A 24,196-nucleotide genomic window follows, 5' to 3' on the forward strand; every position below is an offset into this window, starting at 1 on the left:
TGTGAAGCCATCTGGCTCTTAGCTTGTTTTTTTTCTGGAAAATTTTAAATTCCAGTATCAATTTCAGTACATCTGATTTGTCTGTTCATAATTTCTTTTCCTTCCTGGTTTAGTCTTGAAATGTACTTTTCTAAGAATTTGTCCATTTATTCGTGGATTGGCATATAGGTGTTTGTAATACCCTCTTATAATCCTTTGCATTTCTGTGTTGTTGTAACTTCTCCTTTTTCATTTCTAATTTTATTGATTTGAGTCTTCTCCCTGTTTTTTGATGAGTCTGGCTAATTGTTTATCAATTTTGTTTCTCTTCTCTAAGAACCAGCATTTAGTTTTATTGATCTTTGCTACTGTTTCTTATTTCTTTTTCATTTATTTATGCTCTGATCTTTATGATTTCTTTCCTTCTACTGACTTTGGGTTTTGCTTGTTCTTGTTTTTCTAATTGCTTTAGGTTGTAAGGTTAGGTTGACTACTTGAGATTTGGGGATTTTTTTTTGAGGTAAAACTGTATTGCTATAAACTTCCCTCTTAAAACTGCTTTTGTTGCATCACACAGGATTTGCATGGCTGAGTTTTCATTGTCATTTGTTTTTATGTAGTTTTTATTTCCTCTTTGATTTCTTCAGTAATTTCTTGATTATTTAGTATTGTATTGGTTATTCTCCACGTGTTTGTATTTTTTACATTATTTTACCTGTAATTGATATCTAATTTCATAGCATTGTATTTGGAAAAGAATGCCTGATATGATTTAAATTTTGTTAAACTTATTGAGCTTTGATTTGTAACCCAAGATGTGGTCTCTCCTGGAGAATGTTCAGTGTGCACTTAAGAAAATGTATTTACTGCTTTTGGATGGAATGTTCTATAAATATCAGTTAAGTCCATCTGGTATAATGTGCTTTAAGGTTGAGTTTCTTCATTAATTTTCTGTCTGGATGATCACTGCATTGGTGTAAGTGGGGGTTTTAATGTCCCCCACTATTACTGTGTTACTATCAATTTCCCCTTTTATGGCAGTTAGCCTTTGACTATGTATTGATATGCACTTATGTTGGGTGCATAAATATTTATAATTGTTATGTTTTCTTGAATTGATCCCTTGATTATTAGGTAATGTTCTTTCTTATCTCTTGTAATAGACTTTATTTTAAAGTCTATTTTCTCTGATATGAGAATATCTACACTGGCTTTTATTGATTTCCATTTACATGGAATATCTCATTCCATCCCCTCACTTTCAGTCTGTTTGTGTCCCTAGATCTGAAATGGGTCTCTTATGGACAGGATATATATGGGTCTTACTTTTGTATCCAAAAATAAGTATCTTCTTATTTGTATCTTCTCCTTGTGTTTATTCTTATTCTGTTTATTCTGAATGGGACTCTCTGTGCTTCCTGGACCGGATCTACTATTTCCTTTCCTATGTTAAGGAAGTTTTTGGCTATAATCTCTTCAATTATTTTCTCAGACACTTTATCTTCTTCTTGTTAGACCCCTATAATTCAAATGTTGATGAATTTAATTTTGTCCCAGAGGTCTCTAAGTCTATCCTCAATTTTTCTCATCTTTCTTTTTTATTCTCCTCCTCAACAGTTATTTCCACCATTTCCCACCTCGTTTACCCATTCTTCTGCCTCAAGTATTTTGCTACTGATTCCTACTAGTATCTTTTTTATTTAAATTATTGTGTTGTTCAGCACTATATGTTCTTTAGTTTTTCTAGGTCCTTTTAAACCATTTCTTTATTTTTTCTATTTTTGAGATTTTTGATCATCTTTACTATCATTACCATGAATTCTTTTTCACATAGATTGCCTATTTACTTTTCGTTTATTTGGTCTTGTAGGGTTTTACCTTGCTCCTTTGTCTGTGAGATATTTCTCTGTCTTCTCATTTTGTCCAGCTTACTGTGTTTGAAGTTTCCTTTTCCCAGGCTGTAGGGTCAAAATTTCTCTTGCTTGTTGTCCCTACCCCCAATGGGTGAGGTTGGTCAAGTGATTTGTGGAGGCTTCATGGTAGTAGGCACTGGTGCCTGTGTTGTGGTGGATGGAGCTGTTTTCCTTCTGATGGGCAGGACCATCTCAGGCGGTGCATTTTGGGATGTCTGTGATCTTTGTGCTATATGTAGCCTATTTGCTTATGGGTGAGGTGTGTCCCTGTCTTTCTTATTGTTTGGCATGAGGTGTCCAGCACTGGGGCTGCAGGCAGTTGGGTAGAGCCAAGTCATGGATTCAGATGGAGGCCTCTGTGAAAACTGTTGCTGATTAAATTCTCTGAGTCTGGGAATTTCCTAGCAGTCCAGCATCCTCAACTTGATTCTCCCACTGCAGAGGCTCAGGCCTGACTTCCACTTTGGTAACAAGACCCCACAAGTCTCTCATCAGAGCAATAAAGGGGATTAAAGAGGAAAAAGAAAGAAAAGGCAAACAAAACCCCAAATAGTAAAATCAAAATCAAACAAACAAAAACAAAACCACAGAAACACATACACACACAAGAAACAAAACAGAGCCAAAGGAGGAAAACAAGAGAACAATCAACCAGACAAAAGAAGCCGAAAATGATATCATACCATTGAAAACAAAACTAGCAAAAGCAGAAAACAAAGTCAAAGGAAAGTAAAAATTGAAGAATAAAGCTAAGAAAACAAATCAGACAAAAATTATTTTTAAAAGGGAGAAAAACAAAGAAAAGAAGAAAGCAAATAAAAATGGAAATATAAAGAAATTAAAAACAAAGAAATACTTCACAGAACAACAGAAAGGTAAAGTAAAAGTAGAAATATTAAAAAAAAAAAAACTTTTTTAACCCCCAAAAGACTGAATAAAAATAATAAACAACAAAAAGAAAGAAAACAGAACCAACAACAGAATGAATCAAAGCTTAATAAAAGCAACAGTAATAATGTTTTCCTAGTGTCTCAGTTCCCAGTTTCTTTGCCCCCACCATGAGTCACAGCTTCGCCTTCAGAGGAGGCCCTCCATGAGTCACACCTTTGCCTTCAGAGGAGGCCCTCCAGTGCCTCTAGGCTGGTCTCTGGACCTGCTGTGGGACCTGTAGGGACAGTCCAGATTCTGGTCTGGCCCAACTCTCACATGTGCTTGCCCTCAAGGTCCACAGTTGCCATAACTAGACTATTTCATTTTTTGGATTACTCATTGTCCATTCAGATATTCCTTAGATGCAGGGTCTACTGACTGACTACAGAGATTTAATATGCAGCTTGTGCAGCTGATGGAAGGACTTTCTATCCTCTTCCTTAATCACCTCACCACTAGGGCTAAGCTGTGATTGTATCCCCACCTCTGTATTTGGGCCATCCATGAGACTCTGCTCCTGAGGCTGCCCTGGAGTAATTGGGTCTGCCCTGGTGAGGACAGGGTTCAGAGGTGGCATGGCTGCTTAAATTGCAAGATCTCTTGTGTGCTAGGTGTGCAGGGAAGTCAGTGGCCACAGGTGCAAGAGATATGGCCCTACTGGGAGCATTTTTTGGCACCATATGGCAGGCGCATGAGGGCCAGCCCTGGCCAGCCTTTTTCTATTGCTCAGCAGCAGGTGCTGGCATATGAGGAAAGAAGGCTACAAATGCAGGTGGCTCCACTCCCTGCATGTTACTCAGCAGTAGGGCCCTGCTTCCATGGCAGTCTGGCTTTCCTCCATAGACATTTCCCATTGTGAATTTCCTCCCTCATGTCCCTTCAGGTTGCCACAACCAAAAGTAATCTTTGCCCTGGCTGTGGTCTCTAATTCCCACAATCCAGCTCCCAACCCCTGTGTGCTCTGGTAGACACACACCCCAGTCCAGGGCACATAGGGCCACAACATGGTCCATCTGTATAGTTCTCACTCTGTTGCCTCTGCCACAGATCAGCCACTTCACCATCCTCCAACAACTTCAAAAGCTTTTTTTTTTTCTGTCCTGATCAACTGATTTCCACCTTCATGAGGGGGCTTCCCCTGATATGGGAATCTCCCTTCTCCTTCAGCATGCCCCTCTACAGAGTCCAGGTTTTGTTACACTTCTCCTCTTCTCTTCTTTCTTCCTACCAAGTTATGCAAGAATCATTATAGTTCCTACTGGTGACCAAAGTCTTCTGCTAGTGTTCAGCTGGTGTTTTGCAAGAGCTGTTGCACCTGTAGATGTATTTCTGATGCATTCCATGTCCTTCTACTTCTCTGCCACCTTGGTTTTCCACAACAATGTAGTTTTATTCTTAACTAGCATGATTTCTTCTTCCAGAATAAGAAAAAGGAAAATATAGGGGGAAAACACAACAGATATTTTTTTAATTGTACAAAGCTTGTGGAAAAAGGAAACTTGGTTATGGAATTTTATGTGTGTGCTGTTTTAATATTTGAATGCATTGATTTATATGCTTTTAAATGAGCCTTAATATCAAAAGTGTACTGATACAAAAGTAGAATGACTCTTTTTTTTTTTCCCAGAAATCTTTCTTGGCCCCTTCTCCTTTCCATTTGTTTGTATTTTTTTTATTCTTTTTTTTTAAGTTTATTTTATTTTTTAACTTTACAATATTGTATTGGTTTTGCCGTATATCGAAATGAATCCACCACAGGTTTACATGTGTTACCCATCCTGAACCCTCCTCCCTCCTCCCTCCCCATACCATCCCTCTGGGTCGTCCCAGTGCACCAGCCTGCCACTATGGAGAACAGTGTGGAAATTCCTTAAAAAACTGGAAATAGAACTGCCTTATGACCCAGCAATCCCACTGCTGGGCATACACACTGAGGAAACCAGAATTGAAAGAGACATGTGTATCCCAATGTTCATCGCAGCACTGTTTATAATAGCCAGGACATGGAAGCAACCTAGATGTCCATCAGCAGATGAATGGATAAGAAAGCTGTGGTACATATACACAATGGAGTATTACTCAGCCATTAAAAAGAATACATTTGAATCAGTTCTAATGAGGTGGATGAAACTGGAGCCTATTATACAGAGTGAAGTAAGCCAGAAAGAAAAACACCAATACAGTATACTAACGCATATATATGGAATTTAGAAAGATGGTAACAATAACCCTGTATATGAGACAGCAAAAGAGACACTGATGTATAGAACAGTCTTTTGGACTCTGTGGGAGAGGGGGAGGGTGGGATGATTTGAGAGAATTGCATTGAAATATGTATAATATCATATATGAAATGAGTTGCCAGTCCAGGTTCAATGCACGATACTAGAATGACTCTTTTATTGGATTATTGATCTTTCCTTAATAAGAGATTGTAAAAGGTTTTTCTTTACCTTTTAAATGAACTGCTTAGGAAATATTCTTAATTTTAACAGAATAATTTCCTCCACCTTATGCTAACATTTATCATGTTCTAGATTTCTTAACAGAGTGGAACTTTTGTTTCACAGTGATCTGTGAACCAACTTAATTAGATGTTCAAATCTTTTGACTTTTTTGATAACCTCTCCAAAGGAAAAGCTAAAAGAAATTTTCTTCTCCTCGGATTGACTTTAAGATTTCCCAGAAGGCCCCTGAAAAATCTTGGAGGGTTTGTTGTTTCATCTTGTAAGGAGAAAAAAGTAAATTAAGAAGTAATTGGGTTTGTTTGATATATTTAATTGCATGGGAAAGCATTTTCAAATAAGTAGAGAACCTAAACTACCCCAGATTATGTTCATATAGTAAACTTTATTACTAAACATATTTCAGAAATTGTATGAAGTCCATAGAAATACATCATACAGTTTTTAATACATGATTATCCTTTATATAATTTTTTCAGTAATGATACCAGTTTTTATCTTAATATGTCAAAAATAACTAAATTTTCTTGTCTAATGAATTCTCATTAGATATTTAACCATAGCGTGAGTGCATGCTAATACGCTTCAGTCATGTCTGACTGTGTGTGATCCTGATGACTGCAGCCAGCCAAGCTTCTCTGTTTAACCATGCTGCTGCTGCTGCTAAGTTGCTTCAGTCCTGTCCGACTCTGCATGACCCCATAGATGGCAGCCCACCAGGCTCCCCCGTCCCTGGGATTCTCCAGGCAAGAACACTGGAGTGGGTTGCCATTTCCTTCTCCAATGCATGAAAGTGAAAAGTGAAAGTGAAGTTGCTCAGTCATGTCTGACTCTTAGTGATCCCATGGTCTGCAGCCTACCAGGCTCCTCCATCCACGGGATTTTCCAGGCAAGAGTACTGGAAACTTTCACTAAAATGTGATATTTGAGAATGATGAATAGAATTAAATATGACTAGACAGCTTTAAGGAACCAAGACTGATATTATGGAACCAATGACTCTTGACTTACAGTGTTCACGGCCTTATAGGTGCATAAGGAATGTTGCTTCCTGAAAGACATAGGAAACACAAGGTATGTGGGAAACTTCAAAAAGAGAAGAACTCACTCAAATCTATAGGTACTGAAGACGAGAGAAGAATTCACTCAAATCTATACGTACTGAAGATGAAATCTGGTATTATATTCTTGGCTTGGCTTCCTACCATCAAGAGCCTTTGAGATTTTTTATAAATGCTCCAGTAAAGCAAACTCAAAAGGGCTTATGTTATCAATTACCATTCTTGCTGCACTTATTGGAGAAGGCAATGACACCCTACTCCAGTACTCTTGCCTGGAAAATCCCATGGACGGAGGAGCCTGGTGGGCTGCAGTCATTGGGGTCGCTAAGAGTCAGATATGACTGAGTGACTTCACTTTCACTTTTCACTTTCACACAATGGACAAAGAAACGGCAATCCACTCCAGTGTTCTTGCCTGGAGAATCCCAGGGACGGGGGAACCTGGTGGGCTGCCGCCTATGGGGTCCCACAGAGTTGGACATGACTGAAGTGACTTAGCAGCAGCAGCTGCACTTACGCAAATTCAGTTCAGATCAGTCACTCAGTCATGTCCAAATTTTTGTAACCCCATGGACTGCAGTATGCCAGGCTTCCCTGTCCATCACCAACTCCCAGAACCTGTCCAAACTCATGGCCATTGAATCGATGATGCCATCCAACCATCTCATCCTCCATCGTCCCCTTCTCCTCCTGCCTTAAATCTTTCCCAGTATCAGGTTTTTTTTTTTTTTTTTTCCAATGAATCAGTTATACCCATCTGGTGGCCAAAGTATTGGAGTTTCAGCCTCAGCATCAGTCATTCCAATGAACATTCAGGACTGATCTCCTTTAGGATGGACTGGTTGGATCTCCTTGCAGTCCAAGGGATTCTCAAGAGTCTTGTCCAACACCACAGTTGAAAAGCATCAATTCTTTGGTGCTCAGCTTTCCTTATAGTCCACCTCTCACGTCCATACATTACAACTGAAAAAAACATAGTTTTGACTAGACGGACCTTTGTTGGCAAAGTAATGTCTCTGCTTTTTAATATGCTGTCTAGGTTGGTCATAATTTTCCTCCCAAGGAGCAAGCGTCTTTTAATTTCATGGCTGCAATCACTATCCACAGTGATTTTGGAGCCAAGAAAAATAAAATCAGCCACTGTTTCCCCATCTATTTGCCATGAAGTGATGGGACCAGATGCCATGATCTTAGTTTTCTGAATGCTGAGCTTTAAGCCAACTTTTCCACTCTCCTCTTTCACTTTCAAGAAGAGGCTCTTTAGTTCTTCTTTGCTTTCTGCCTCATGCAAATAATCAGGCTAAATTTAATGAGACGACTTATTCTATAAACAAAAATCAATAGTGAGGTGACTGTACAGAGAAATTTTGTTTCAGTGTAAAACTATATCACACCCTTATGGGTTCTCAGTTCTCCTAGTTTATTCCTACATTGGCCTAGAATTCACTAAACTAACATTTCCATATTTTTTCCCATCTTTTTGACTTTGCACCACTGATAACTGAAACATGCCCACTTAGACACTTATGAGAACCATCTAAAGAAGCTCATTTGAACTGGTTAGATACTTCCATGCTCTGCTCCAACAAATAACCATGACAACAACAGTGATATCTCTGCCATCACCAAAGAAATTCAAACTGCAAATCAAGAAATTTATCAGATTACCACTGCCATTCTTAACTCTATCATCAAAACATGCTTTCATCTCAAGTCTAGAAGTATTCTGTATAGTTTACCTTCTGGACTTAGCAACTAGGTTTTCAACTTTTAATCTTTGGTTTTGTTTTCGTAGACTATCCCTTCACTAAATACCTAACTGAACCATCCAGCAAACACCTCTACTACCAAGTTGCAATAAATGATTCAGTTCAGTTCAGTCGTGTCCGACTCTTTGCGACCCCATGAACCACAGCACGCCAGGCTTCCCTGTCCATCACCAACTCCCAAACCATGTCCATCGAGTTGGTGATGCCATCCAATCATCTCATCTTCTGTTGTCCCCTTCTCCTTCTGCCCTCAATCTTTCCCACCATCAGGGTCTTTTCAAATGAGTCAGCTCTTTGCATTAGGTGGCCAAAGTATTGGAATTTCAACTTCAACATCAGTCCTTACAATAAACACCCAGGACTGATCTCCTTTAGGATGGACTGGTTGGATCTCCTTGCAGTCCAAAGGACTTTCAACAGTCTTCTCCAACACCACAGTTCAGAAGCATCAATTCTTCGGCGCTCAGCTTTCTTCATAGTCCAACTCACACATCCATACATGACCACTGGAAAAACCATAGCCTTGACTAGATGGACCTTTGTTGACAAAGTAATGCCTCTGCTTTTGAATATGCTATCTAGGTTGGTCGTAACTTTCCTTCCAAGGAGTAAGTGTCTTTTAATTTCATGGCTGCAGTCACCATCTGCAGTGATTTTGGAGCCCAGAAAAAGAAAGTCTGACACTGTTTTCACTGTTTCACCATCTATTTCCCATGAAGTGATGGGACCAGATGCCATGATCTTCATTTTCTGAATGTTGAGCTTTAAGCCAACTTTTTCACTCTCCACTTTCCCTTTCATCAAGAGGCTTTTTAGTTCCTCTTCACTTTCTGCCATAAGGGTGGTGTCATCTGCATATCTGAGGTCAGCTCACCCTTAGTGAAGAAAAGTCAACTTATAAGAAATGGAATTATATTGTTCAGAGCAAAGAAGGATGTCTTTTCTTTCTTTGAATAAGAAGAGGGATTGACAAAAGTCCTTCACCAAACTCTACTCAGGTTCTTCAGACTTTCTTCCCAATTAGGCCCTGACTTTTGGGCTTCTGTGTTTGTCTCTGCATTGTCAGTGTTAGAAAGATTGCAATAAGCAAGATTAGCAATTCTAGCTAGATAGAATTTCCGCATTCTTGATATCTGATCACCCTTAATATCTAATTGGGTTCCTCATCCTCCACTATCCCTCAGGTGATGATAGCACCCTCACCTGTCTTCACTAGGAATCCTGTTAGGTCAGTTTAACCAGAATATCCCCTTACACCTGATGTTTTCTCTTAGTAATTTTCCATCCATAGACTCCCTAACTCACTCCTCAGTTATACCTTCTAAATTTTCCTTGCTTTATTTTCTCCGCCACCTCAAGACCCCATTGGCAGTGGTCCTGATATTTATCTCAATGGCTCTGACTTTCTGTCCTTAATAAGTGCCTTGAATGAATAGTTTTTATTTATTTATTTTTTATTCTGTAATACAGGCCATCCACTTTCAGCACCCAGTCACATTGCCAAGTAAATCTAAATGGAAGCTCTAGGTAGGTAGGCCTAGACCTCTTCTCTATTTCTTTCTTACTATGAAATTGTTTTTCCAAAGTATAATTTCATATTGTACATTTTTAAAACTTCACAGTATCTTGATTCCTCAGCATTGGGCTGTGAGCACTTCTAGATGTTTGGGTGCACCAAAACTGTTTCTAGATACAAGTTCCCCTTTTTGTCCTCCCCTGTCCGTGATCTCAGGACATATAAATACACCAGTGAAATTTTCTCATGTCTTTTGCTTGTACACTCCACCTCGACCCTTAAAGGCACTTGCCCAGCAGTATTTACTCTCTCTAAGCTCCCTATCTGCTTAGTTGAGTTCTTTCTTTTGGCACTCCTCTCGTATCCTGTGTGATGTGCCATACCTCTCTTTTCTAGAACCTGTATGTAATAAATCCTTTATTTTTATACTCTTTTCTGAGTGTAGTACTCACTACCATGTTGGAATAATCCTTAAAGATCCTACAAAGGTGACTTGCTCATTTACAATCTAAATCCTTCTCCAGTGGAAGACTGATTTTGTCTCTAGATTCATGATAATCTAATCTTTATGCTCTAGATATTTCATATTTATTTAATTCTTAAAACAAATATTAGGTAGGCATTATCATAATTATTAAAGTTTAATTCTTCAGTTTTTCTTACATTGTGATATACTATAAAATTTTTTAAAAGAAAACAGGCAGCCAAATAAAATTATGCAATATAAAAATCATTTACAAAGGATATTCTTAGAGATAAAGAAGACTTAACAATATCTCAGTATTCTATAATAGGTCTGAAAAAGCTTTTAAAATGAGCAAATAGTAAATATTTTAAGCTATATAGGCTATATGGCCTCAGTCACAACTGCTTGGTTGTCTTTGTAGCAAAACTGTAGATACATGTAAATGATGGTATGTGGCTGTGTTCCAATAAAACTTTATTTATGAAAATAGATGGTAGGTGGGATTAGATTACTTGGTCTTATTTTCCAGCTTCCTGTTTATAAATGTTTCCTAAAGGAATAAGACTATATATGGTGTGTGTTTGAAAAGGCTGGAGTGGTGGTGAAAAAAATTAAGAGAAGCATAAAAGAGATAGCATTATGAAATATATTATTTCAAAAGTCAGATTTGATATTTGCTCATGATTTTAAAGACTACATTTTGAGAAAAAAGTTTAATAGTTTCATCAATTACTATAATAAAACTGAAGGGGGAGGGCAGGAAGATGGTGGAGGAATAGGACGGGGAGACCAATTTCTCCCCAACAAATTCATCACAAGAACATTTAAATGCTGAGTAAATTCCACAAAACAACTTCTGAATGCCTGCAGAGCACATCAGGCACCCAGAAAAGCAGCCCATTCTCTTCAAAAGGAGGTAGGAAAAAATATAAAAGACAAAACAAGAGACAAAAGTGGTAGGGACGGAGCTCCGTCCTGAGAAGGGAGTCTTAAAAAGAGAGAAGTTTCCAAACACGAGGAAACACACTCACTGCCGAGTCTGTGGCGAGCCCTGGAATGTCAGAGGGCAACATAACTGGGAGGAAAAATGAATAAATAATTAAAACCCACAGATTACTTGCCCAGTGGTAACTCCCCCAGTGGAGAAGCAGCGCAGACGCCTGCACCCACCACTAGCAAGCAGGGGCTGGGCAGGGAGGCATGGGCTGCATTGCTTAGAGAAAGGACCGGGTCTGAATGCCCCTAGGGCAATCTGAGGGAACTAACTTGGGCCAGCAAACCAGACAGTGATCCCGCTAAGCTACCACGTGAAAAGCCCTAACTTAAGACACCACCAGGCCCGCTCACAGAACAAAGGACTGTACAGAGCTACTCAGCTGCAGACCATCTCCCTCCGGTGACAGGCAGCCAGAGCTGGGGGGGAGGTGGGGGGAGGCAATCACAGCCCCAGAGAGACATTATCTACCAAGAAGCAAGCAGGCTTCTTTGCTAAGACTTCTTGGGGTTCTGGACAGTCAACATCCACCTGAGAAGGTGCACCAGTTGTACACCCAGAAAACCGAGCAGCAGGGACGGGGGAGGCAATAGCTTGCAGCGACCATGCTCGCCACACACCTCATCACCTGAGCTGCTCGGACCTGGGAAGGACACAAAATGCAGGCCCAACCGAGTCTGCGCCTCTGAGGACTACCTGAGTACCTGAATCTAAGCGGCTTAGACCTGGGAGGTGCATGCAGCCCAGGGCCGGCCTTGGACAGTTCCCGGCAAAGCAACCTAGAGCTTGAGCACTGTGGGCAGGGAGGGCTCACGCAGTGTGAGCGGGGGCAGGCCCAGTGTGGCTCAGACACTAGGAGCAAACGCCAGTGTTATTTGTTTGCAGGGTCCCTCCCTCCCCACAGCACAACTGAACAAGTGAGCTAAAAAAGTGTCCACCACTGCCACCTTGTGTCAGGGCGGAAATCAGACACTGAAGACACCAGCAAACAGAAGAACCTAAAACAGAGGGAACCGTCTTGGAAGTGACAAGTGCAATAGATCAAAACCCTGTCGTTAGTACCGATTACATAGAAAGGGGCCTATAGATATTGAGAAATATAAGCTGGACCAAGGAACTAGCTGAAAATGAACTGATCCGGCACTGCCCACAACAACACCAGAGAAAGTCCTAGATATATTTTTACTATCATTTTTTTTTTTAATTTTAAGTCCTCTATTACTCCTTTATTTTTCATTTTTATAACCTACTATTACTTTGCAAAAAAAAAAAGAGACCCTATTTTTTAAAGCAAACTTCATATATATATATTATAATTTTTGTGACTTTTTTTTTTCCTGTTCCTTAACACTGTATTTTTGAAAATCTAACCTCTTCTCTAGATTTTTAATCTTTGCTTTTTGATATTTGTTATCAATTTTGTACCTTTAAGAACCCAATCTTCAGTACTAATTTTTACTTGGGAGTGAGATTACTGGCTTGACTGCTCTCTCCCCCTTTGGACTCTCCTTTTTCTCCATCAGGTTGCCTCTATTTCCTCCCTCCCCCTTCTCTTCTCTACCCAAATCTGTGAATATCTTTGTGTGTTCCAGACGGTGGAGAACACTTAGGGAATTGATTACTGGCTGGATCTGGCTCTCTCCTTTTGATTCCCCACTTTTTATCCTCCTGGCCACCTCTGTCTCCTTCCTCACTCTTCTCTTCTAACTCCGTGAACATCTCTGAGCAGTCCAGACTGTGGAGCGCACATAAAGAAGTGATTACTGGCTAGCTTGCTCTCTCCTCTTTTGGTTCCACCTCATCTCATTCAGGTCACCTCTAACTACTTCCTACCTCTTCTATTCTCCATGTAACTCTGTGAACCTCTCTGGGTGTCCCTCACTGTGGAGAAACTTTTCATCTTTAACCTAGATGTTTTATCAACAGTGCTGTATAGATGGAGAAGTTTTGAGGCTACTGTAAAAATAAGACTGAAAACCAGAAGCAGGAGGCTTAAGTCCAAATCCTGAGAACACCAGAGAACTCCTGACTCCAGGGAACATTTAATTGACAGGAGCTCATCAAACACCTCCATACCTATGTTGAAACCAAGCACCACCCAAGGGCCAAAAAGTTCCAGAGCAAGACATACCACACAAGTTCTCCAGCAACACAGGAACACAGCCCTGAGCTTCAATATACAGGCTGCCCAAAGTCACACCAAACACACTGACATCTCATAACTCATTACCGGACACTTCATTGCACTCCAGAGAGAAGAAATCCAGCTCCACCCACCAGAACACCGACGCAAGCTTCCCTAACCAGGAAACCTTGACAACCCACCCACACAACACCACCCACAGCGAGGAAACTCCACAATAAAGAGAACTCCACAAACTGACAGAATACAGAAAGGCTACCCCAAACACAGCAATATAAACAGGATGAAGAGACAGAGGAATACCCAGCAGGTAAAGGAACAGGATAAATGCCCACCAAGCCAAACAAAAGAGGAAGATAGGGAATCTATGTGATAAAGAATTCCGAATAATGATAGTGAAAATGATCCAAAATCTTGAAAACAAAATGCAATCACAGATGAATAGCCTGGAGACAAGGACTGAGAAGATGCAAGAAAGGTTTAACAAGGACCTAGAAGAAATAAAAAAGACTCAGTATATAATGAATAATGCCATAAATGAGATCAAAAACACTCTGGAGGGAACAAATAGTAGAATAACAGAGGCAGAAGATAGGTTTAGTGAAGTAGAAGATAGAATAGTAGAAATGAATGAATAAGATACGAAAAAAGAAAAACGAATGAAAAGAAATGAGGACAACCTCAAAGACCTCCAGGACCATGTTAAACGCCCCAACATTCGAATGATAGGAGTCACAGAAGAAGAAGACAAAAAGAAAGACTATGAGAAAATACTTGAGGAGATAATAGTTGAAAACTTCCCTAAAATAGGGAAGGAAATAATCACCCAAGGGCAAGAAACCCAGAGAGTCGCAAACAGGATAAACTCAAGGTGAAACACCCCAAGACACATATTAAGCAAATTAACTAAGATCAAACACAAAGAACAAATATTAAAAGCAGCAAGGGAAGAACAACAAATAACACACAAGTGGATTCCCATAAGGATAACAGCTTATCTTTCAATAGAAACTCTTCAGGCCAGGAGGGAATGGCAGGATATATTTAAAGTGATCAAAGAAAATAAGCTACAGCCCAGATTACTGTACCCAGCAAGGATCTCATTAAAATATGAAGAAGAAATCAAAAGCTTTACAGACAAGCAAAAGCTGAGAGAATTCAGCACCACCAAACTAGCTCTCCAACAAATGCTAAAGGATCTTCTCTAGACAGGAAACACAACAAGGGTGTATAAACTCAAACCCAAAATAATAAAGTAAATGGCAACGGGATCATACTTATCAATAATTACCTTAAACGTAAATGGGTTGAATGCCCCAACCAAAAGACAAAGACTGGCTGAATGGATACAAAAACAAGACCCCTATATATGTTGTCTACAAGAGACCCACCTCAAAACAGGGGACACATACAGACTGAAAGTGAAGAGCTGGAAAAAGATATTCCATGCAAATAGAGACCAAAAGAAAGCAGGAGTAGCAATACTCATATCAGATAAAATAGACTTTAAAACAAAGGCTGTGAAAAGAGACAAAGAAGGACACTACATGATGATCAAAGGATCAATCCAAGAAGAAGGTATAACAATTATAAATATATATGCACCCAACATAGGAGCACCACAATATGTAAGACAAATGCTAACAAGTATGAAAGGGGAAATTAACAATAACACAATAATAGTGGGAGACTTTAATACCACACTCACACCTATGGATAGATCAACTAAACAGAAAATTAACAAGGAAACACAAACTTTAAATGATACAATAGACCAGTTAGACCTAATTGATATCTATAGGACATTTCGCCCCAAAACAATGAATTTCACATTTTTCTCAAGCACACACGGAGCCTTCTCCAGGATAGATCACATCAAGGGCCATAAATCTAGCCTTGGCAAATTCAGAAAAATTGAAATCATTCCAAGCATCTATTCTGACCACAATGCAGTAAGACTAGATCTCAATTACAGGAGAAAAACTATTAAAAATGCCAACATATGGAGGCTGAACAACACGCTGCTGAATAACCAACAAATCACAAAATAAATCAAAAAAGAAATCAAAATATTCATAGAAATGAATGAAAATGAAAACACAATAACCCAAAACCTGTGGGACACTGTAAAAGCAGTGCTAAGGGGAAATTTCATAGTAATACGAGCATACCTCAAGAAACAAGAAAAAATTCAAATAAATAACCTAACTCTACACCTAAAGCCACTAGAAAAAGAAGAAATGAAGAACCCCAGGGTTAGTAGAAGGAAAGAAATCTTTAAAATTAGGGCAAAAATACATGCAAAAGATACAAATGAGACCATAGCAAAAGTCAACAAAGCCAAAAGCTGGTTCTTTGAAAGGATAAATAAAATTGACAGACCATTAGTCAGATTCATCAAGAAACAAAGGGAGAAAAATCAAATCAATAAAATTAGAAATGAAAATGGAGAGATCCCAACAGACAACACCGAAATACAAAGGATCATAAGAGACTACTATCAGCAATTATATGCCAATAAAATGGACAACGAGGAAGAAATGGACAAATTCTTAGAAAAGTACAACTTTCCAAAACTGAACCAGGAAGGAATACAAAATCTTAACAGACACATCACAAGCATGGAAATTGAAACTGTAATCAGAAATCTTCCAGCAAACAAAAGTCCAGATCCAGATGGTTTCACAGCTGAATTCTACCAAAATTTTAGAGAAGAGCTAACATCTATCCTACTCAAAGTCTTCCAGAAAATTGCAGAGGAAGGTAAACTTCCAAACTCATTCTATGAGGCCACCATCACCCTAATACCAAAACCTGACAGTTCAGTTCAGTTCAGTTCAGTTCAGTTCAATCACTCAGTCGTGTGCAACTCTTTCAGACCCCATGAATCACAGCACGCCAGGCCTTCCTGTCCAACACCAACTCCGGGAGTTCACTCAAACTCATGTCCATCGAGTCGGTGATGCCATCCAGCCATCTCACCCTCTGTTGTCCCCTTTTCCTCCTGCCCCCAATCCCTCCCAGCATCAGAGTCTTTTCCAATGAGTCAACTCTTCACATGAGTTGGCCAAAATACTGGAGCTTCAGCTTTAGCGTCACTCCTTCCAAAGAACACCCAGGGCTGATCTCCTTTAGAATGGACTGGTTGGATCTCCTTGCAGTCCAAGGGACTCTCAAGACAAAGATGCCACAAAAAAAGAAAACTAAAGGCCAATATCACTGATGAACATAGATGCAAAAATCCTTAACAAAATTCTAGCAATCAGAATCCAACAACACATTAAAAATATCATACACCATGACCAAGTGGGCTTTATTCCAGGGATGCAAGGATTCTTCAATATCCGCAAATCAATCAATGTAATACACCACATTAACAAATTGAAAAAATAAAAGCCATATGATTATCTCAATAGACGCAGAGAAAGCCTTTGACAAAATTTGACATTAATTTATGATAAAAACTCTCCAGAAAGCAGGAATAAAAGGAACATACCTCAACATAATAAAAGCTATGTATGACAAACCCACAGCAAACATTATCCTCAATGGTGAAAAATTGAAAGCATTTCCCCTAACGTCAGGAACAATACAAGGGTGCCCACTTTCACCACTACTACTCAACATAGTTTTGGAAGTTTTGGCCACAGCAATCAGAGCAGAAAAAGAAATAAAAGGAATCCAAATAAGAAAAGAAGAAGTAAAACTCTCACTGTTTACAGATGACATGATCCTCTACATAGAAAATCCTAAAGACTCCACCAGAAAATTACTAGAGCTAATTAGTGAATATAGTAAAGTTGCAGGATATAAAATCAACACACAGAAACCCCTTGCATTCCTATGTGTACACCCGTGGTGGATGCATGTTGATGTATGGCAAAACCAATACAATATTGTAAAGTAAAAAAAAAAAAAGAAAGAAAATAGAAAGAGAAATTAAGGAAACAATTCCATTCACCATTGCAATGAAAAGAATAAAATACTTAGGAATATATCTACCTAAAGAAACTAAAGACTTGTATATAGAAAACCATAAAACACTGGTGAAAGAAATCAAAGAGGACACTAATAGATGGAGAAATATGCCATGTTCATGGATCGGAAGAATCAATATAGTGAAAGAGTATACTAACCAAAGCAATCTATAGATTCAATGCAATCTCTATCAAGCTGCTGCTGCTAAGTCGCTTCAGTCGTGTCTGACTCTGTGCAACCCCATAGACGGCAGCCCACGAGGCTCCCCCGTCCCTGGGATTCTCCAGGCAAGAACACTGGAGTGGGTTGCCATTGCCTTCTCCAATCCCTATCAAGCTACCAATGGTATTTTTCACAGAGCTAGAACAAATAATTTCACAATTTGTATGGAAATACAAAAAACCTCGAATAGCCAAAGCAATCTTGAGAGAGAAAAATGGAACTGCAGGAATAAACCTGCCTGACTTCAGGCTCTACTACAGAGTCACAGTCATCAAGACAGTATGGTACTGGCACAAAGACAGAAATATAGATCAATGGAACAAAATAGAAAGCCCAGAGATAAATCCACGCACCTATGGACACCTTTGACAAAGGAGGTAAGAATATACAATGAAGAAAAGACAATCTCTTTAACAAGTGGTGCTGGGAAAACTGGTCAACCACTTGTAAAAGAATGAAACTAGAACACTTTCTAACACCATACACAAAAATAAACTCAAAATGGATTAAAGATCTAAACATAAGACCAGAAAATGTAAAACTCCTAGCAGAGAACATAGGCAAAACACTCTCCGACATAAACCACAGCAGGATCCTCTATGACCCACCTCCCAGAATATTGGAAATAAAAGCAAAAATAAACAAATGGGACCTAATTAAAATTAAAAGCTTCTGCACAACAAAGGAAACTATAAGCAAGGTGAAAAGACAACCTTCAGAATGGGAGAAAATAATAGCAAATGAAGCAACTGACAAACAGCTAATCTCACAAATATACAAGCAACTCCTACAGCTCAATTCCAGAAAAATAAATGACCAAATCAAAAAATGGGCCAAAGAACTAAACAGACAGTTCTCCAAAGAAGACATACAGATGGCTAACAAATACATGGAAAGATGCTCAACATTACTCATTATCAGAGAAATGCAAATCAAAACCACAATGAGGTACCATTTCACGCCAGTCAGAATGGCTGCGATCCAAAAGTCTACAAGCAATAAATGATGGACAGGGTGTGGAGAAAAGGGAACCCTCTTACACTGTTGGTGGGAATGCAAACTAGTACAGTCACTCTGGAGAACAGTGTGGAGATTCCTTAAAAAACTGGAAGTAGAACTGCCTTATGACCCAGCAATCCCACTGCTGGGCATACACACTGAAGAAACCAGAACTGAAAGAGACACGTGTATCCCAGTGTTCATCACACCACTGTTTACAATAGCTAGGACAAGGAAGCAACCTAGATGTCCATCAGCAGATGAATGGATAAGAAAGCTGTGGTACATATACACAATGGAGTATTACTCAGCCATTAAAAAGAATACATTTGAATCACTTCTAATGAGGTGGATGAAACTGGAGCCTATTATACAGAGTGAAGTAAGCCAGAATGAAGAACACCAATACAGTATACTAACGCATATATATGGAATTTAGGAAGATGGTAATGATAACCCTGTATGCGAGAGAGCAAAAGAGACACAGATGTATAGAACAGTCTTTTGGACTCTGTGGGAGAGAGAGAGAGTGGGATGATTTGGGAGAATGGCCTTGAAACATGTGTAATATATAAGAAATGAATCACCAGTTCAGGTTCGATGCAGGATACAGGATGCTTGGGGCTGGTGCACTGGGATGACCCAGAGGTATGGTATGGGGAAGGAGGTGGGAGGCGGGTTCAGGAAGAGGGACATGTGTATACCTGTGGCAGATTTATATTGATGTATGGCAAAACCAATACAATATTGTAAAGTAAAAATAAATAAATAAAGCAAAAAAAGTAAAAAATAAAAGCACAATAAAACTGTAAAAAAAATTTTAAATTTAAAAATTTAAAAAAAAAGTGAAGAAAGGAGACGGGCCCCTGTCAGGAGGAGTGCACAAAATTGCCCTTTAGTCATTGCAGCATGACAGCTCCTGTTAACCAGCCTTGAGATTCTCACGAGTTCCACCTCAATACCAAGCGCCTGTATCTGGCAGAGCCGATGGGAGATCAAAAGACAATCCTTCCCAGATGCTGGTATAATCAAGGGTTTTTGCAGGACCTTTGAGCACCCACTGAGAGAGTGAGGAGCCAGATTATGGCACAGACCAGGACGCTGAAATGGATTAATAAGCAAGTTAGTGATTTGGCCCGTGACCCTCTAGCACACGCAGGTCGATTTGGAGATGATACATTTCATTGGCAAGCCACAATTATGGGACCTAATGACAGCCATTTCAAGGTGGTGTATTTTTGACAATTCATTTTCCTTCAGACTACCCTTTCAAACCACCTAAGGTTGCATTTACAACAATAATCTATCATCCAAATATTAACAGTAATGGCAGCATTTGTCTTGATATTCTAAAATCACAATGGTCTCCTGCTTTAACTATTTCTAAAGTTTTTTATCCATTTGTTCACTGCTATGTGATTCAAACCCAGATGACACCCTAGTGCCAGAGATTGCACAGATCTATAAAACAGAGATAAGTACAACAAAATATCTCAGGAATGGAGTCAGCAGTATGCCATGTGATTCTACCTTAAAGTCAGAATAACCTGCATTATAGCTGTAATAAACTTATAAATTACTATTCCTTTTATTTGCTTATCTTTTTCTTATCTGGCTGCTCCCCTTTTGGACCTCATCTTTTTTTATTTTATTTTTTGTCTACCTCCTCCATTCATTCACATGCTAATCTGAGAAGACTTAAGTTCTTCCAGCTTTGGACAACAACTGCTTTTAGAAACTAAAGTAGTTACAAGAGAACAGTTGCCCAAGATTCAGAATTTTGATTTTTTTTATTTTTATGTTTCGGTGTTGATTCTTTAAAAAAAAATTATTTATTTTAGTTGGAGGCTAATTACTTTACAATATTGTAGTGGGTTTTGCCATACATTGATATGAATCAGCCATGGGTTTACATGGGTTCCCCATCCTGAACCTCCGCTCCCACCTCCCTCACATCCAATCCCTCTGGGTCATCCCAGTGCACCAGCCCCGAGCATCCTGTCTCATACATGGAACCTGGACTGGCAATCCATTTCACATATGATAATATACATGTTTCAATGTTATTCTCTCAGATCATCCCACCCTCTCCTTCTCCCATAGAGTCCAAAAGACTGTTCTATTCATCTCTGTCTCTTTTGCTGTCTTGCATATAGGGTTATTGTTACCATCTTTCTAAATTCCATATATATGTGTTAATACACTGTATTGGTCTTTTTCTTTCTGGCTTACTTCACTCTGTATAATAGGCTCCAGTTTCATCCACCTCATTAGAAGTGATTCAAATGGATTCTTTTTAATGGCTGAGTAATATTCCACTGTGTATATGTACCACAGCTTTCTTATCCATTCATCTGCTGATGGACACCTAGGTTGCTTCCTTGTCCTGGCTAGTATAAACAGTGCTGAGACAAATATCGGGGTACACGTGTCTCTTTCAATTCTGGTTTCCTCAGTGTGTATGCCCAGCAGTGGGATTGCTGGGTCATAAGGCAGTTCTATTTCCAGTTTTTTAAGGAATCTCCACACTGTTCTCCAGAGTGGCTGTACTAGTTTGCATTCCCACTAATAGTGTAAGAGGGTTCCCTTTTCTCCATACCCTCTACAGCATTTATTGTTTGTAGACTTTTGGATGGCAGCCATTCTGACTGGCGTGAGATGGTACCTCATTGTCGTTTTGATTTGCATTTCTCTGATAATGAGTAATGTTGAGCATCTTTTCATGTGTTTGTTAGCCATCTGTATGTCTTCTTTGGAGAACTGTCTGTTTAGTTCTTTGGCCCATTTTTTGATTTGGTCATTTATTTTTCTGGAATTGAGCTGCGGGAGTTGCTTTTAATTTTTGAGATTAGTTTTTTGTCAGTTGCTTCATTTGCTATTATTTTCTCCCATTCTGAAGGCTGTCTATTCACTTTGCTTATAGTTTCCTTCGTTGTGCAAAAGATTTTAATTTTAATTAGGTCCCATTTGTTTATTTTTGCTTTTATTTCCATTACTCTGGGAGGTGGGTCATAGAGGATCCTGCTGTGATTTATGTTGGAGAGTGTTTTGCCTATGTTTTCCTCTAGGAGTTTTTTTTTTTTTTTTTAAATGGATCATGTGTATTATGTGGCCAGTGTCTTGGTTGTGAGACTAAAACCATTCCTAATTGCTCTAACATCCTGAAGAATCATCTGAGAGGGAGGGAGATGGATGCTGAGCTGTCACGTCATAGGAAGCAGAATTATTCTAGCAACATCCATTTAAGCCTTCCACTGTTAAAGGTTTGAGGTTACATGATACACTTTATGCTCATAACTGATGTGGCTGGAGAATTGGTATTGAATTTACAGCATCAGCAGAACAGAAAATGTGATGTATTTTATGCATGTCAATAAAAGAATGACCTGCTCTTGTTCTACAGAGAATAAAAATTAGAAGTCAAACACCCTTTCTATTCCAAAATAACATCTCAAACATTTTGTAATTTTCACTTAAATTGTTAGGAGGCTTAGAGCTCTTAGTTAATCTATCTTCCAATGCATTGTTTAATATAGCACTGAATAAATGATGTGAGTTGTCAATGGATGAGTGATCAACTAATAGTCTGCTAGTAATTGATTTATTTTTCTTCAATAAAGTTGCTTAAACAAACAAAGAAAAAAACTGAAGGAATATAAGGTTGGATTTTCACATGCATTGGCATAGCAAATATTAATTTTATATAAGTTCAGCATATCCAGTTGGACAAATGTAAAGGAATGCATTCTATAATAACCCCTTCATTGTATCCTCATCACAATAGCAGATAAGACAATTAATCTAAAACAGAAGGAAATGCAGGTTGTTACTGACTGCTCCTATAATAGTGTTAAGACAATAAAAGAAGGAGCAAAGCAATTTAAAGTCAGTTTTAAAATACCAAACAAGGTGTCCTGATAACTATTAAAGAAAATAATATTCAGTGACACTTGTTAAAGATGGTAAGACAGACTTTATTCAGGACAGTTTAGATAGGTATAATAACAACTACAATGGGTTTTTACAATGGGGGACAGAGATTGGTTTCAACTCCAACCACAGGATAGAAAAGTGGATATTTATCATCAAGAAGTAGTCCATGGAAGAGAAAAATACTGTGAGGAAAAATCAGGTGTTCTGGTAAACTTTCTGAGTTGTCCATACAGCAGTAGGCTCAAAGGCTGCCTATTAAAAAAATGATGTGGCAATTATTTAACTTTATAAGAAGTCATCAGTTTCAGCTGGCAAGACTTTAAGCAAAGGACAGTTTCAGTCCTGAATGATTTTAAGTCAGAAGAGGGGAAAAAGTGGAAACTTTAATTTGGAGAGTTGTAGCAGGATACAGGAGAGAAGAAGGATTGGGTAAGGAATGGCAAAATGTGCAAGATTAAATCCACATGGGTACACCATAGTTTTCAATTTTAAAAAAGTTCCCTCTGCAATCACCTCCATTTTTATCAAAGATAATCAAAGTATTCATAAGACTAATTTGTTTACAAAATAAGTTAGTTTCATTAAACTTGCTTTTACTCTTTACATAACTGAGGCACAGCAATTGCCCACATGGGCCCTTTTTAAGTTTGCCTTGCTGGAACTTTACATATGGAATTTCAGATTGGGCTTTTAAAAGCCTCTTGAGACTAGGAAAACAAGGCAAAAACTCATCACCAGATTTTGCCTGAAATACCTATAGATTTAAGTGTATTTCTCTTTCTTCAGGTCTTTGAAATATCCTGAACTTCCTAAACCTGCCAGGAAGTGACATTCCTTACTCACTTGTAAGGCAAGAAAGCCTATAGTCCAGGTATAGACAGTTTTTCTAAGGAGTGACTTCATAAGCGTGCCTGTGTGCTCAGTCACTCATGTCTGACCTTTTGTGACCCAATGGACTGTAGCCTTCTAGACTCTTCTTTCCATGGGATTTTTACAGGCAAGAATATTGTAGCTGGTTGCTCTTTCTTACTCCAGCAGATCTTCCTGACCCAGAGATTGAACCCAGTTCTCCTCTGTCTCATGCACTGGCAGGTGGATTCTTAACAACTGAGCCACCTGGGAAGCCTGGCTTTATAAGCACTGGTGCCTTAAAGTCAATGGTCATCTGATTTATTGTACATCATTCTAAAATATAACATTCCATTCAGAGCATTGCTAATAATTTAATGTTTGCAATTGTGTTCTGTTACAAGGAGAACAGACTCTAACTGAATTGATGCAAATAACTATATTTCCATTAAAATAAGAATATTCTCTAAGAGTTTCCAAATTCTTGAGGTATCAGTTAAGAGGAAATGATAAAAGGTTGAATTTTGTTTACAAAGATATAATTTACCAAATTACTCTAAGTTATAGATAGCTTGGACTTCCCTGGTAACTTAGCTGGTAAAGAATCCACCTGCAATTCAGTAGACCCCAGTTTGATTCCTGCGTCGAGAAGATCCCCTGGCGAAGGTATAGGCTACCCATTCCAGTATGCTTGGGCTTCCCTGGTGGCTCAGATGATAAAGAATCCGCCTGCAGTGCAGGAGACCTGGGTTGGATCCCTGGGTCGTGAAGATCTCCTAGAGGAGGGCATGGCAACCCACTCCAGTATTCTTTCCTGGAGAATCCCCAGGGACAGATGAGCCTGATGAGCTACAGTTCATGGGGTCACCAAGAGTTGGACACGACTGAGTAACTAAGGACACCACAGCAGATAGATAGCTTAAGAGGAAAACATGTTTCCTTAAATCTGGAAAATAAAATATTTAATGCTTTAACCAGC

General features: G+C 39.0%; 1 protein-coding gene and 1 pseudogene across 1 annotated transcript in view; one reads left to right on the forward strand and one right to left on the reverse strand.

Annotated features, from left to right (window-relative positions):
* NBDY (negative regulator of P-body association) overlaps nucleotides 1-24,196 on the reverse strand; it is a 143,352-nt gene that overhangs the window by 15,456 nt on the left and 103,700 nt on the right. The window lies entirely within an intron of this gene.
* Nucleotides 19,315-19,959, forward strand: LOC147340286 (ubiquitin-conjugating enzyme E2 D3 pseudogene; annotated as a pseudogene).

The sequence above is a fragment of the Bos grunniens genome, chromosome X, assembly GCF_055505025.1.
Source record: "Bos grunniens cultivar Pamir isolate PY7600 chromosome X, Bosgru_T2T1.0, whole genome shotgun sequence".
In the NCBI taxonomy this organism is placed as follows: Eukaryota; Metazoa; Chordata; class Mammalia; order Artiodactyla; family Bovidae; genus Bos; species Bos grunniens.